The sequence below is a fragment of the Equus asinus genome, chromosome 1 (assembly GCF_041296235.1).
Source record: "Equus asinus isolate D_3611 breed Donkey chromosome 1, EquAss-T2T_v2, whole genome shotgun sequence".
NCBI classification, from domain to species: domain Eukaryota; kingdom Metazoa; phylum Chordata; class Mammalia; order Perissodactyla; family Equidae; genus Equus; species Equus asinus.
In genome coordinates this window covers 187,081,940-187,098,599 of record NC_091790.1, presented here as the reverse complement: position 1 = coordinate 187,098,599, position 16,660 = coordinate 187,081,940, and positions in this window count along the sequence as shown.

Here is a 16,660-nt window from a genome sequence, read left to right as displayed (position 1 = left end):
TACTCCTTTCAAGTCCCTGACCAACCAGCCAAAGCATTCACCACTACCCAGAGATCTATTTAGTTATACCTCAGGCTACCTGCCCTTCCATACATAATGGGACAATTAAGTGTACAATTATTCTCCACTCCACCTACCAGGAAAATTTCCCTTTCCCACTGGACTTATAAAATCCAATTTTGGCCAGCACCAACATATAATGCCATCTATGAGCCAGATGCAAGTTCTTTCTTCCTCTATTAGTTGGATGTAGGGACACCCTCCTCCTGCTCCATAAAGCCGTTAGTGTGAGATGAAGGACAGTTGTTGGTGCAACAGGGGTAGGTGACTTTTGGACTGAGCCAACTAATCGTAAAATTTGCTGTGCATTCTGGATCTGCTCCGACAGGATCCCAGGTGTACTGTTTGTTTTGCATAGTGAACTGCTGCTGTGCCCAACTGACTTTATGACTTGCTGGTTCTGGCAACAGTGAGTTCAGAATGGTCAGTTTGGGTTTCATAGCCATTTGTTTTCTCAGGTGTTAGATCTCTTCTAGGGCCCAAGGGCACACCAGGAACTATTTCTAAGAAGGAGAGTAATCCTCTGATTCAGAAGGTATGGTCTTGCTCCAGAAACCTGCAATAATCTTCATATCAGGATTTGCAAGAAACTCACCCAGCATTCTTACCGACAAGGGCTCTCTCTAGCACTATTGGACCTGCTGGGTCATGTGGCCCAAGCAACAGGGCAGTTTGCTTCACAGCCTGGATCTGTTGCTGAATTGTTTTTGTGCTCTGGATCCCATTTGAAAATGGAAGCCTTTCTGGTCACCTGTTAAACTGGTCAGAATAGTATTTTCAAGCGCAGTGCATGCTGCTTCCAAAATCCCAAACGCTCATCAAACCTTATGGCTCCTTCTTAGTGGTAGGATGAGTAAGATACAAAAACCTGTCCTCCATCTTAGAGTGGATATCCCAGGACATGCCCGACTCTACGGGCTTCTAAAGATTTTACCACCGACTACATATTTACAGGAAACACAGAGAACATGCCAAAAGACATCACAGGGAGGCCATTAGCAAAATCCAGGAGGGACCCAGTTTCTTTAACAAATTACAGGGAAAAAAACAGAGAGTTGAAAGGGGCACTAATAAATTATAAGAGACTTTTAAAAACATATCAACTAACTTCCGTGTGTAGCTTTTATTTGTATCTTTATTCAAACAACCAAAATTGTGATGTTTATGAAACAACAGGAAAATTGAAAAATGACTGAATATTTGATGATATTAAGGAATTATTAAGTATTTATACATATGAAAATAGTATTGTAATTATGTTTAAAAGAAGTCTTAACTTTTAGAGTTATATGTAGAATATTTATGAGTGAAAGAATATGATGTCCGGGATTTGTTTCAAAATAATATGGGAGGAGGAAAGTGAATGAAGTTATAGATGAAACAAAATTGCCTATGAGTTGATAACTGTTGAAGCTGGGTGAAGGATACATGATGATTCATTATATTATTCTGCCTGATTTTGTTTATGTTTCTTTACTTTTCTTTTTTTAAGATTTTTATTTTTTCCTTTTTCTCCCCAAAGCCCCCTGGTACATAGTTGTATAGTTTTAGTTGTGGGTTCTTCTAGTTGTGGCATGTGGAATGCTGCCGCAGCATGGCTTGATGAGCCCAGGATCCGAACCCGCAAAACCCTGGGACCCCAGAAGCGGAGCGCAAACTTAACCACTTGACCACGGGGCCGGCACCTATGTTTGATATTTTCAAGGATAAAGTCTAAAATTTTTAAACTTAAAAATGTAAAATTTATTATTAAATAATTACATTAGTAGTGCTTGCAACCTGAGTCTCTGTAGGATTTATCTCTACAAACTGACTCACTTACAAGAAGCATCCAGGATACTTTCCATCCTGTTCTCACCAGATCCCATTAGTATGATGTCATTAGTTAATTGTAGTCAAGACAATTGAGTCCCTGCAGACTCTACTGGGGTAGAGACCAGGAAATTTCACACAGCCTGGGGGCAAAACAGTGAATGAACTTCTGTCCCTCTTGTGTAAAACCAAACTGATTCTGATTCTCCTCCTACTTGTCTGGATGGGGAAGAAGGCATTTGCCAGACCAATAGCCACATACCAAGAGCTAGAGGCTGTGTTGATCTGCTTTAGTAAAGACGCACAGCTGGCATGGCAGTTGCTAATTGGGGCTACAACTTGGTTAAGGTTGTGGTTGTCATCCACCATGATCTATCTTGGATTTTTTGTTTTTGTTTTGCAGCATCCAGATAGGTTAATGGCATGGAGATAGTATGAGAACCACTATCCTTGCATCTTTCAAGCCTCTGATGGTAGCACTAATCTCTACAATTCCTTCTAAGATGCGTGATTGCTTTACTGTCTTGATCAGAAAACTGGGGGAGGAGGGCAGGGACAAGAGTTTCCACACTGTCCTTCCTATCATACTGGCTCTTATTCTAGAGGTCAGAGAACTAACAGGAGGGCTCTTCCAACTTCTGAGTATATCTATTCCAATTCAGGGACTTCCTCATAGCATCCCAAGCTGCACATCCGCAGAGAAGCTCTGGGGCAGGAAGCATGGGACTGAGGGCAGGGATCGCCAGGCTGCATCTGCACAAAACTGGCTGGACTCTGTGCAGGACTAGTCACTGTAGCATTGGCTAGATTAACAGTTAAATGAGACTCAAGATTTGAAGTGGTGTACAGGGGGCGTCCTATACAGTCACATCCATGTCAAAGGATGATTGGAAGGATTAAATGAAAACACCATGTAATGCTGCATTGCATATTACATACTTAAGTACTCAAAAATTGTTAGCTACTCTGTCATTACTGTCATCATTATTATTATTATTATTATTATTTCCCTGAGGAATAGACCTTTTATTTAGAGAAAGAGCAAAGTGCAGAAAGCTTAGATTATTATACCACACCTCCCATCATCTCTGAGATCTTCTTCTCCAGGAATTCATTTGCTTGCTTGGGCCCCATAAGGCATGCAAGCGTAATTAAAACTACAGGAGCAATTGCCATTTTACTTCTTCCACCAGAATCTTTGCTGATAATAACAAGTTATTTTTTTTTCAGCTGTCTTTTCTCCCATTATTAATTAATTTTTTACTCAGTAGTCATGCTGGATACTTCTTATTTCCTAAATTCTCTTTTCAGAGGCCTGTTGTGATTTCATTATAGCACCTGGATTCTGGGATAACCTTATTTTGAATCTTGCTGACTATATTATCAGGTTCACAAAACCTGCTTTCATGAAGCGTAATATCCTAGTAACTTTAAAACTAGTTCAGAGGGAAAAAATGAGAAAAGTAAAAAGTAATCAATTTAAAAGAAAGCAAATAAGGAAATAGAAAATAAACATATAACAGAGAGGAACAATATAAAGATGAGAGGGTAGATATAAACCTGAACAGATCAGTAATTGCTTAATAAAAATGGACTAATGTTTTAGCTAAAACACGAAGATTTTCAGGCTAGATTTAAAAGATCCAAATACATATTATTTACAAAAACACATCTAAAAAATGAGGCTCTAGAAAGATTAAAAGTAAAAGGATGGAACTTCTGCTTCCAGCCAACATTGAAATAACAGGGATCAAATTTATTTTCTCACCTGAAACAAACAAACAATAAAAACGGACAAAATATTTGAAACACTGGTTATCAAAACACTGGACATTAGGCAAGGAAGAACAGCAATCTCTGAATGATGGGAAACAAACGAGGTAAGCACTGCCATTGCTCCAGTCTAATACCTTGAGAGTTTGCAGGTCACTGGGTAGGGAGGCAGAAGCCAAGTAGGGGTTGGTAGACCCCCTGAGTTGAGGAAACAGAGCTAAGAGTCTGAGGAGACACAGGTGGCTAGAATTTACAGGACAGAGTACTGGAAGGAAAGAGCTGAAGAGATAGAGAACTCTGGAGATCTGCAGGGGGTCCTTGAGTATTCAGCAGAGTACTGATCAGTGCATGCATGTGGGAAACTATCTGAGACTGGGGAAAGAATCACTTGAAAGAGTGAAAGGGAACAGTACATGATTCTCACACAGGACTGGGGACAGGCTAGAAGTTTAATTCACAGATAACTGGAGAGAGTACTTAGAAGGGTCTTTCCTCCGTAGTGTAGGATGATTAGTACTAGATTAAATATTGTTCTGGTCCTACCTAACAAAACTTAAAGAAAGAGCAGAAAGGATCAAATAGTTTCCAAGTAACCCAACTACATTGCAGAATACACTCAAAAATGTTTATAGGCATACAAAAGTATCCAGCACTCAGCAAATTAAATTCACAATGACTGACATCCAATTAAAAATTACTAGGCATGAAAAGAAGCGGGAAAATATGACTCAGAAAGAGGAACAAAATCTGTTAATTGAAATTGACCAGGAACTGACTGAGATATTAGAATCAGCAAACAAAGACATTAAAACAGTGATTGTAGCTATATTCCATATATGTAAAAAGGCACTTAGAGATATGGAAGATATAAAAAAAACCCTGAACTTCTGGATATAAAAATTATAATGTGTGAGGTGAAAATATGCTGGATGGGTTAACAACAGATTAGACACTGCAAAAGAAAAGATCGGTGAACTTGGAGACTAGTAACAATAAAAAATATTCAAAATGAAAGAGAAAAAAATAATTTTTTAGAAATGAAAAGCACTTCAGTGAACTGTGAGACAACTTCAAGTGGTCTGATGCATGTGGAGTCTCTAAAGGAGGAGGTGGGTAGAAAAAATATGTGGAGAAATGAGAAGGTATGATCTATTCACACAAAACATGGACGAATTTTAAAATAGTTATGCTGAGTGGAAGAAGTCATATAAAAAGAGTACATTATGAATTATTCCATTTACATAAAATTCTAGAAAAACAAAACTACTAATCCATAGTGAGAAAAAACATATATCAGTGATTGCCTGGGAACTGGTGGGCGAGGATGCAGGGAGAGTCAGGGGGAAAGGGCAAGAGGCACAAGGAGACTTTTGGGGATGATGAGCATGTTCATTATTTTGATACACAAAGTTATACCAGGGAAATACTAATTGAAAGAAATCTGCTAAAGCTATGCTAATATTTGGTGAAATAGACTTTTAGTAAAAAATATATATATATTGTTAGTGATAACAATGATCATTTCCTAATGATAGAACTACCAAAAACATATAGTAAACTTAAATTAATGTACACTTGATAACCTCATCTCAAAATATATAAAGCAAAAATGAACAAACCTAAAAAGACAAATAGATAAATTCACAAACTTAGCAAAATATTTTAACCACTTGTCTCAAAAACTCATAGACAAAACAAACAAAAATCAATAATATGGAAGACTCGAAGAATTAACAATTTAACTAACAGAATTTGCCTCATAGCACCCAACTGCAGAGTACTTAACATCTTTAGTATAATGATGGTTTTTAAGGACCCATAGAAAATTTACCAAAACTGATCATGTGGTAGGACAAAAAGAAATCCCCACACATTTCAGAGTGTTGAACTCATACAGAGCGGTGTTGTAAGTTGGGTTCTCTGGAAGCATATCCCACACAAAGGGCAAAGGACCTGGGGTACTTACATACCAACACCTATAAGTCATTGGTTTTGGAGGCTGCTGCCTGGGTTTGGGGGTGGTGAGGCATTAATTTCCAGCACTTCCTGTCCAGGTTCTGAGAGCCAGAGAAAGTACTCGGGTAAAGAAAGGCAGGTAGGCAGTGGGAGACTGGATCAGTGCCCGCTGACATGGTAAGGGCAAGGGCATGGGACAGAGCACCCACCATGTCTGTCATACCGTGGAAGGGGATGGGGTGGGTCAGTGTGGTGATGAACAGCATATAAATGACCCTTTCCAAAGATATCCTAACTCTTGGCCTCTAATCTCTTTAATAAATTTGCCTTCTCTTATATTGCCTAGAGGGGGGTGATGGGTCAATGCTGGCCAAAATGTTTTTACCACCCCTTTTTGCGTGTCCTGTATCAATGGACTAGCATTGCAGTTTAGAATGTAAGGGTATTTTGCACCTGTAACCATGAGTTGGGGAGCCTGAGCCAAAATTCTGAGATGGAAGAATCCCTTTTCACATCCTATTACAGATCCTTATAATTCGTCACCCTTCCCTTTTTTCTCCCTAGGTAACTTGGGCAAATCTCCACTCTTTGAAACACAGAATCCAATGAAAACATATATATGTTAGCGAACAGGGTGTTAATTATAGGACTGAGAGGGAATAGCCGTTTAAATATCTTTGGAAAGTACTGGAGCATTAGTGATATTTGAAGCATACGGCAGAAGTTCTTTTGCTATTTCTCAAAGAGCGGAACAAATTTTCTTAAGAAAGGAAATCTTCTAAGTGCTGGAGTTGACTGTAGTCTGCGTTCTGTAATACATCCATCTGTGCAGCAGCCCTCCTGCCCCTGGAAGCTCAAGTCCTAGGCATCGTCCTCCCACTTACCCGAGTAAGTAGTTTAGAGAAACTTTCCATCTCAAGTCCAACCGAAAAGTTAGAGAGATCAGTTTCACAATCTGCTCAGACCTCAACATACCAGAGCAACTCAGTCCTCCGGAAAAACAGCGCTGCTACCTCCAACTAGAGCTCACCTAACTTATGGCCAAAGGCCTCCCAGGCCTAGCTCTTGGGGTTAGGCAGTTGAGTCTTTTTTTGCAGTGTCTCTCATATACGTCCCTCCATTCCCAATTCCTGCCTTCTTAGATAAGGGTTCCATATAACTTGTCTGAACTATGGTCTTCTGGAAGATTTTCTTCCCTCCCATCACCATCTACCCTGTGTCATCTGTAGCCGGGATAAGCAACTTAAAATACCACTTTCAGCATTTCATCCTCCTGTTCAGTATCTACTCTGACTCTAATATTTTATCCAAGGCCCCATTTTGGTTTTCAGAAGTCCGGCCCTTCTTAATCTGTCTGAAATAACCTATCCCTAATTCCCAATGTGTGTCCTGTGCCCTCCCTGTTCTGCTCTGTTGCCGAAACTCGTGACACTTTTTCTTTCTCTCACAGTGCACATGCCACTCCCTTGCTACCCACCACTAACATATCCAAATACTACTAAATGAGGTTACATGTGTGGAAGAATCTAACGCTCTACCTGACAGAGTCAATCTTCACCTGTTAGTTCCCTTCCTACAAACCTCACCGATAATAATTTTTGAGACCCTAATTGTGCAAAGGTCTCCATCTCAGAGGCAGAAAGGGAAACTGATTTCAAACTTTAATCAACGGAGTCTTCCAAACCAATCAACCTGTTACTCTTCCATCTATTTTAATTTTCTTCATAGCACTTATTATGATTTGAAATTACCTTATCCATGTATTTATTGATTGTCAATCCCTCCCCACTAGGTTGTGAGCCTTCCTGGAAGAGTGCCCTGTCTGTCTTATTCACCACTTTAACCCCCAGTGCCTGTGCTCGGCACATAGTGGGTGCTCAAAGAATAGCTGAATGAATGAAGGAATCTGTTTCATGAAGCCTTCTCTTACCGGGTTAGCTGGTATTGATTTCTCACTTTCCTGACTACTTCCTCAGTACCTCAGATTTGACTCTTGGGTGGTGTGGCAGCTTACTGAAGCTGTTGGAACTAATTTTATACATGTATCTCTTATTTCCCCACCCAGATATAATTCTGGTTACTTCTTGTTGGTAAGAATTTAAGCTTGGTGATCGAGGTCACTGGTTTTGGAGTAAGACAGAACTAGATTTTAATTCCATTTATTAGCTGGATAACTTTGAATAAGTTACTCAACCTTTCTGACCTAGAACAAAGTAAAAACAGTACTTTCCTAAGAGGATTAGTGGAAGGATTCAACGAGAAATTGCATGTAAAGTGCTTGTTGGAGTGCCTTGGAGATAGTAAATGCTCATTAAATGTCAGATACTTTTAATTTGAAAAAAATAAATACAGAAAATATAATGCACATTTTTACATTATAATGTATATATTATAAAACATAGTGTATGTTTTAATATAAATTGTAATGTATATACTGTAAAAATGTAGTGTATATTTTTTAAAAGGTAATAATATAACAACCATTTGCCCACTCTTCTGAATTAACAGCTGTTAACATTTCATCATTTTATTCGGATATTTTTAAATAAAAGAAATACTTTATAGATAAACATAGATATGTCTCTAGAGCTAAATGTTATTTTGACTCTAATTATGATTCCCACCCAGAAATGCTCCTTTAGGATGAGAATCATGTGATATGTTTTTTTCCATTCCAGCTTTTCTAGAAAAATGATCGTATAGGCGCCCTAGGAATACTTACTGAGTTAACTTGAGATGATAGTTTATTCCCACTGTCGAAATCTGATTTAAAGAAGATAAGAAGCTTCTTGACTGTCAGAGGCAGGAAAACTCTGCACTGTTTCTACATCTTGCATGAAAGATTTTATTAAGTTTATCAACCCTGTGACAAGGCTGGAGATAAGGTCTCTCCCTGTAAGATCTCAGAGAAACAATGCAACTTGAAAAGGAACAAAATAGGGGGATGGGACTCACATTCCACTCCACCTGGAAAGCCTTTGAAAGCAGAATCCAGCCAGCTAAGAGGAGTTGGACAGGCTTCCAGCGGGGAAGAGGTGATTAAGAAGATTCTGGTCCTTTCAAGGCAGTCTCCTTTTGTGAACCAAACCACAGATAGTGGACTTGTTGGTTCCAGGCGTTGCCAAGCTGGGTGGCAGCACTGAACAGAACCAGCACCAAAGCAGGTGTCAGAAGATTGGGGCCTAAGTCTAGCTGTCACAGATTCACTCCATAACCAGTCCCTTGGCGTCCTTTGGGTGCAGGCTCCTCAACTTCCTAAGGAATTGATTGGAACAGTTGGGTCCCTGTAAATTCTAAATATTGTGATATTCTGAATCCACTGTGTTTCTGAACTAAGTCTGGCTCCTTCATAGTTAAAGTTGTATTAGTTATCTATTTCCATGTAACAAGATACCCAAAACTTAGTAGCTTAAAGCAACATTTATTGTCTCAGTGTCTGTGTGCCAGGAATCCCAGCAGGACTTAGCTGGGTGAGCGGCCCAGGGTCTCTCATGGGGTTACAATCAAGGTGTCAGCAGGAGCTGCAGTTGGCTCGAGGCTGGACGGAGGGAGGCTCTGTGTCCAAGCTCAATTAGGTGGCTGTTGGATGGTCCCAGGTCCTCGCTGGCTGGTGGTGGAGATATCAGTTCCCTGCCACGTAGGCTTCTCCATAAGGCTGTTTGAAACATGGCAGCTGGTTATCCTCAGAGGGAGAGGGAGAGGGAGGGAGAGAGGGAGAAAGGGAGCACGCAAGATGGAAGCCACAGTCTTTTTTCTAAAATAATCTCAGGGGCCGGCTCCGTGGCGCAGTGGTTAAGTTCGCACGTTCGCCTCTCGTTGGCCCAGGGTTCACCAGTTCAGATCCCGGGTGCAGACGTGGCACCGCTTGGCAAAAGCCATGCTGTGGTAGGCGTCCCACGTATAGGGGAGAGGAGGATGGCCAGGGATGTTAGCTCAGGGCCAGTCTGCCTCAGCAAAAAGAGAAGGATTGGCAGTAGTTAGCTCAGGGCTAATCTTCCTAAAAAATAAATAAATAAATAAAATACAATAATCTCAAAAGTAACATCCATTCACTTCTTTCCTATTCTCATTAGAAGTGAGTGAATAAATCCAGCCCACACTCAATTGGAGGAGATTAACAAAGGTATGAAAACCAGGAGGCGGGGATCAATGGCACCATCTCCAAGGGAGCCCACCGTAAGAGTAGAAATGGAAACTAGTTTGGATGGAGACACAGGACCAGCAGGAATTTGCCTGGTGGGGCCAGTGATGCGGGCACATGTAGGGTGACCAATTCATCCCTGTTTGCTTGAGACTTTCTTGCTTGTAGCACTGAAAGTCCCACATCCCAGGAAACCCCTCAGACCCTGGCACATTGGGACAGCTGGTCACCCTATGAGTGTTCTGACGATTGCTAGTTCTCTTTTCTAGAGCGTGCTCTGTCAGTGTGGAGGAGGTGCTCTCTATTACAGTAGCTCTACACAGACAGAGCCGATATTACCCATGGGATAGGGTCTACACTGAAATGAGCCGTGCGTGACTTGCTGTAATGAACAACATGTTCCTCATTCGGCAGCTTATGCCTTCCCTGGGAAGACTTTCTTGCTGAATGGTATACAGTTTATTGTGTCACGCAGGGCATTGTTGCTAATGCCACCTTGGTTGGCACTGGGGCTGGTGGATATTGGCATGTCACCCTGCAGCAAGGGCACCATGCCATCGTGACAGATGGATTCGTGTGCTGGCATGTTGTGGAATCAACAGGTCCACCAAATATGAAAGTGATGGGCCAGAAAGGGGTTTCAGAAAGTCAGAACTCAGACAGAATCCTAGGAGACTTAGAGATATTGTCAAGGCAGGGCTAGGAGCTTTTAGATTTTTTGAGATGAGTATTCTAAATATGAAATGAAGTAGACCAATGTCCTTTGAAGGCTTTGCAAAAGAATTTGGCACCAAAGAAAAGTTCTACCCACCCTTGCTTTTTGCACTCTTAGAGGCAACAAACGCCCAGATGGGAGATTATCTCCTTTCTACCATCACCGCAGTGAATCAGAGTAAAACAGAGAGAAAAAGAAGAGAAACAAGATCCTCTGAATCTAATTGAACTTACAACTTCCCCCTCTGCTTTGCATATTTATTTGTGCCTGTGTGGCTAAAGTGAGTGTCAAGTTAACTAAAAAATTCTTTGGTGAAATCTCCTTTAAGAAATACTTTTGCTGGAAATAATAAAAGGTATCTCATCCATTACTATAATTTTTTACCTGAGAGTTATTCTCATTCCACAAGATGTAATTCAATTTACCATTGTGACTATTATTCCCTGCGTTTTCCTTAGAAGCCTTGGGAAATACACTCTCAGCAAAGATAAATAATACCAGGACTAGAAAAGGGATAATTTTTTGTTTCAATGCAATGTTTTTCTTAGCAATAAGAAAGGCAGGGACGAAGGGCTAATAAGGCTGGCCCTGCTCCAGCCTGACGTGAATATGCTAATAGTTCCAGCAGTTCAGATGTGGGAGGTTGTATCAGGCTTCCTTGAGTCACTATGGGGAAAAGAGACAAAGATGACAGGTAGAAACCACTAGAAGTTGTAATGGCTGGGAAGGAGTCACAGAATCTTAGGCAGCATCATGCAATTTCACAGGGTCTGCTAATTATTCTCACTAATGCTTTCTTATCTATAATCCCACCTTGCAGAGGAGGTAGGGAAGGTCATATGAATCCCACATTACCCATGAGGAAAGGGGTGAAAAGACTTCCTCCACATGTCACATGTCTGAACTCCAGCCCGTATCTTATGCCTGGACCCAGAAGCTGTCACTAGAACACAGCCCTAACCAGAGCTAAACTACGTGTCATTCAGTGCCTACATGCCCCATCTCAGTGCTTAACATACGTTAAACAACCCCCTTCACGTGATGCGAAGAAGGAAAGAAGGCCATTTTCTTCTTTTTTTCAAATAGATTTTAATGTTACTTTTAGACAAAATGCCTAATTCAATAGAAATAACATTTGACTTAGGGTCAGAAAACAGGGATGCATCTAATTCCAAAATTCAATTATTGTTGGGCTTTTTTTTCTTGAGGTATAACTGACATATTATACATTATATTAGTTTTAGGGGTACAAGATCATGATTCAATATTTGTATCTTGTGAAATGATCACCACGATAAGTCTAGTTAGCATGTGTCACCATACATAATTACAAAATTTTTTTCTTGTGATGAGGACTTTCAAGATCTACTCTCTTAGGAACTTTCAAATATGCAATAGTGTTATTAACTATAGTCACTATGCTGCACGTTACATCCCAGGACTTAGTTACTGTATAACTGGAAGTTTGTATGTTTTGCCTCCCGAAAATGTCATTTTCAGTCTCCTTCTCTTCTAAGAAAGATGAACGCCACGGAAGTTCTTTGTAAGGATGCAAGTTGAAGAAGCCTAAAGAAGCTCTAAATTGTTCCACGGAAGAAAAGGAGCTGGGGAGAGGGCAGATAGCTGGAGAGTCTGCTCAACAGGAAGGCCACTGTGTCTCGAGAGAAATTGGAGGGGATCTTCATAAAATTTTGAGGATTGAACTGTACTATAGCTCTCTCTGTCTTCTGACAAAGATCTATAGAAGCTTATACAACCTGCTGGTGTTTTCAGAGTTTGGGTTACTTTATTTTATTTCCCAGTAATTTTATTGAGATCATAATGATTTATAACATTGCATCATTTGGGGCATACATTATCAGTTTCTGAATAGACATCATCATATGCTCACCACCAGTAGTCTAACTTTTGCCCCTCCCCCTACATAAAGTTTGGGTTATTTTAGATGGGTTTGTTTGTTCTGCTATTTAGGGGGTTGGAGAGGATGCAGTAAAGTGTTGAAGTCACCTCAAGGGGGAGCATTGAGAGTGAGAGCTGACACTGCCCACACAGAGGAAGTCAACCTTGGTCACTATGGTCAGAACTAAAGCTGCTCAGGAGCTGGAGACTTAGATACAGTTAGAAATGGTACTACAGAGTCGCAGAAGTGCTGAGGAAAGAAGGGTCGTCATTCGTTTATTTCAGAGAGTCATTTAAGTTGAAGAAGACCCTTGCATATTCTAACTCAGGAGTAGGAATAAATAGGACAGCATTCTGAAAGTTTGTCATTGGGACACCTTCCCCTGATTGACCACAGATGGAGAACAGCAGAACAATATATCAAAACCAGAGAACAGCATATGAAGAACCCTTGCAGGAGCCGGCCCCATGGACGAGTGTTTAAGTTCGCGTGCTCCGCATCAGTGGCCCAGCATTTCACCGGTTCAGATCCTGGGCGAGGACTTGGCACCACTCATGAGGTCATGTTGAGGTGGCGTCCCACATAGCACAACCAGAGACACTCATAACTGGAATATACAATGATGTACTGGGGAGCTTTGGGGAGAAGAAGAAAAAAAAATGGCAACAGATGTTAGCGCAGGTGCCAATCTTTAAAAAAAATAATAAAAAGAGTCCTTGTAATCCAGGCTAATTTTTCCTATTTTCTCTATACCTTTTCCTAATGAAATGCTAGTTGCATCAAGGAAAATGGTGAAAGCCTACCACTACTCCTTCAATGATTTGTTTGGCCACCTCTGGCCCAGAATCTACTGAACTAACACTTTCATCACCAAAGCTTAAAAGCACCAGATGGTGTTAACCTGTATTTTACAATCAAGCAAGTCAAACGTATTAGCAACAGAAGCTTGAAAAAAAGAGTCTTTGCACCAATCTCTTGCTGAGAAAATAACCTGTTGTAGTTGCTGGCAATTAATCAATTTGTTATTTTGTGTCGGATTCAAAGGCGCCTATGTTTTCTATAGGCTAGTAGCACACTACATTTATTCTCAGCAGACAATCACTTCTCTCCGAGTCCTCCACCACAGCTAAATGAGATCGGAAGGGGGGCCGCCCTCAAGAAAGAACATGTGCTCAGCATTGAGGTGAGATGGATGCTCCTGTCCCTCCCCCCATGGCCTGGTGTTAGCTCTGAGCAGCAGAGAAAAAAATGGGCTCCCAAATGCCGGTGGAACATCTGTGTCGACTGCAGCAAAACCCTGTACTCATTCCCTCGGCTTTTTGACTCATTGCAGGAATCTCATTATGAACTCATTTCATCTCTCCGGGGAGCAAGCTGATGGAAGACACTGTTAAAATTGTGTTTCAGTGTCTTGAACCTATTTAAAGCAGACTGCTGGGAGGTTATTATCATTTCTGTCATTAAAAGTGGAAATGGCGCTAACAATAATATTTTTACTGAGTGCTCAAACCACAAATATTTATTGAAAAAGTATTTTGTCTATGTAGCACTCTATCAGGCGCTATGGGAGCTTCAAAGTAGCTGGATATCTTGCCCCATCTCAAGAAATTTACAACAGCATTGGAAGACAAGATGTACTTTAAAATATTTTCAGTGGAGCTGGGCTGTAAAGTGAAGGGATTCAGCCCAGAGACGCAGAAGACCTGGATTCCAGCTCGGACCCCACCATTCACTCACCACGTGACATGGAGCAAGCTCTGTGGACCTCAGCGTCCTTATTGATAGAATGATAGGTTTACCTTAGTTTATATATTTGCCAAATATTTGTTGAGCATGTATGTGTCAGGCATCATACTGGGGTTATAGAAATAAAACTATGTATGTTTTAGTGGGAGCAGAAGATAAGTCAATAGATAATAACAGTATTCAATGCAAGGAAATATAATGGAGATTCTTTCAATCTTTCATGTATTCACTCAACACCTACTATATGTTGTGTCCTCTTTAGGCTCTTTGGATGCATTAGTGAACAAAATGGACAACCGTTCCCTACCTTCGCAGAGCTTATAGTCTAAGGGTGGAGACAGAAAATAAACAACTGCAAGTAAAAATCAATAGACAAGTTGCACATCAGAAGGTGGTAAGTAGGGGGCCGGCCCAGTGGCGCAGTGGTTAAGTTCGCACATTCTGCTTCTCCGTGGCCCGGGGCTCACTGGTTTGGATCCCAGGTGTGGACCGCTTGGCAAAAGCCATGCTGTGGTAGGCGCCCACATATAAAGTAGAGGAAGATGGGTATGGATGTTAGCTCAGGGCCAGTCTTCCTCAGCAAAAAGAGGAAGATTGGCAGTAGGTAGCTCAGGGCTAATCTTCCTCAGGAAAAAAAAAAAAAAAAGAAGGCGATAAGTCAGAGGAAGATAAAACCAAAGCAAGGTAGTTGTTGGGATCAGCAGCTAGGAGAAGATGGTGTGAGGAAAGCTGAGAAGGCGATTTGTGAACAAAGACTTGAAAGAAATGAGGGAGTTAATCATGCAAATAGCTGGGGGAAGGGTATTCTAGGCAGAGAGTCCAGCCAAGACAAGGTCTTATGATGGCGGGGGCTGCAGTATTTGAGGGATGGTGAGGAGGCCAGCACGGCTGGAGCAGGTGAGCAAGAGGCAGAGGGACGGGTTAGGGCAGAGAGGTATCAGGGGGACTGTGGGGTTGACTTTGTCGGGTCCTGTGGGACCCTAGAAGGATATCGGCTCTTAACTCTGCAGGACAGGGGGAGCTGTAGGAGGACTGAGAGTAGGGGAGGATATGCTCTGACTTGCGGAGCGGATGGCAGCAGTTCATAACATCTCCACAACCCCCATGGAGCTTGAACCACAGCCTAAATGCTGTGGAGTGTTGCAAGCACTAGAGTGACATTTCATTTAAATTTTAAAGGATGACTTCTGGAAGTTGTGTAGATAGTGGGCTGGAGCATGAAGGCTGGAGGGATAAAAAGAAGCCTCTTTTTTCCCACCATCTTTATTGAGATAGAATTAACATATTGTGTAAGTTTAAGGTGTACAGCATGTTGATTTGATATATTTTTATATTGCAAAATGATTCCCACCATAGCATTAGCTGACGCCTCCATCACATCACAGAATGACCACTTCTTTTTGTGGCAAGAGCATGTACGATCTATTCACTTAGCAACTCTCAAGTATATAATACAGTATCGTTAACTCTAATCATCACGCTGTACGTTAAATCCTCAGAACTTATTCATCTTATAACTGGAAGTTTGAACCCTTTGGCCAACTCTCCCCATTTCTCCAGCCCCATAGTCCCTGGTGGCCCCAACTCTACTCCCTCTTGTGTTATTAACTAGGAGAGAAACAAGGTGGGCGGAAACTAACATAGTATTAGAAATGGGGAGGGAAAGCCAAACCAAAATATTTTAAGGTAGCAGAATCAAAAAGACTTTATGACCACTCGTGTTTAGAGAGAAAGGGAGAGGATGGCCACCAGGTTTTGGCCTCGGCAGCTGGCTGGATGGTGGTATAATGTCTGAGAGAAAACATGCACAGTTCAGGCTCAAGTAGGGTGGGACGGGTTGGGAGGAACTTACTCTGTTTCAGACTCGTTGAATGTGAGGTGACTGTGGGCCACCGTGATGGAGATGTTCAGCAGGTAGTTGTGGTGACATTACCAGTGCTTGTCAATATCTGCCTCTGCTCTCCTTCCAGGCCCCAGAAGTCTGTCCTTCACACCCCCTGAGGTTACATAGGCTGTGTGAGTTCTTTTGACTGATGAGTTGTGAACGAAAGTGATGTGTGCTATTTGTGGCACTATTTGCATAATCATTCAACAGTTCTTCGCTGGGTACCTACTGTGTGCCCACTACTGTGCTTGCAGCTGACCAAGTGCTTGCTCTTGTGGATCTAGTATTCTAGCATGTGTAGGGGAGGTGGGTTGACATAATATTTTTTTCACCACAGGTAATTTATGAAACCGGGATGCATCGTATAATTGACGGTATGTCATACTTAATCGGCAACGTTTTTTCTTCTTAGTAGTATATAAAATAATAGTGTGTCTTACAATTGATGATACCTTAAATTTGATGAGATGTGGGTATAGGCCATAATAGTCACAATAACATAAAAAATGATTATTGATTATCTAAAAGTTCTGATATACTATCATGGTGCATTGGGGGGTGAATGAGAGCAGAGGTGGTGTAAATGAGCTAAATTCTCTTCTATCATTGTGGGAAGCCAACGGATAGTATTTAAAATGGAAATAACAGGATATGCATGCTATTCTAAATGTT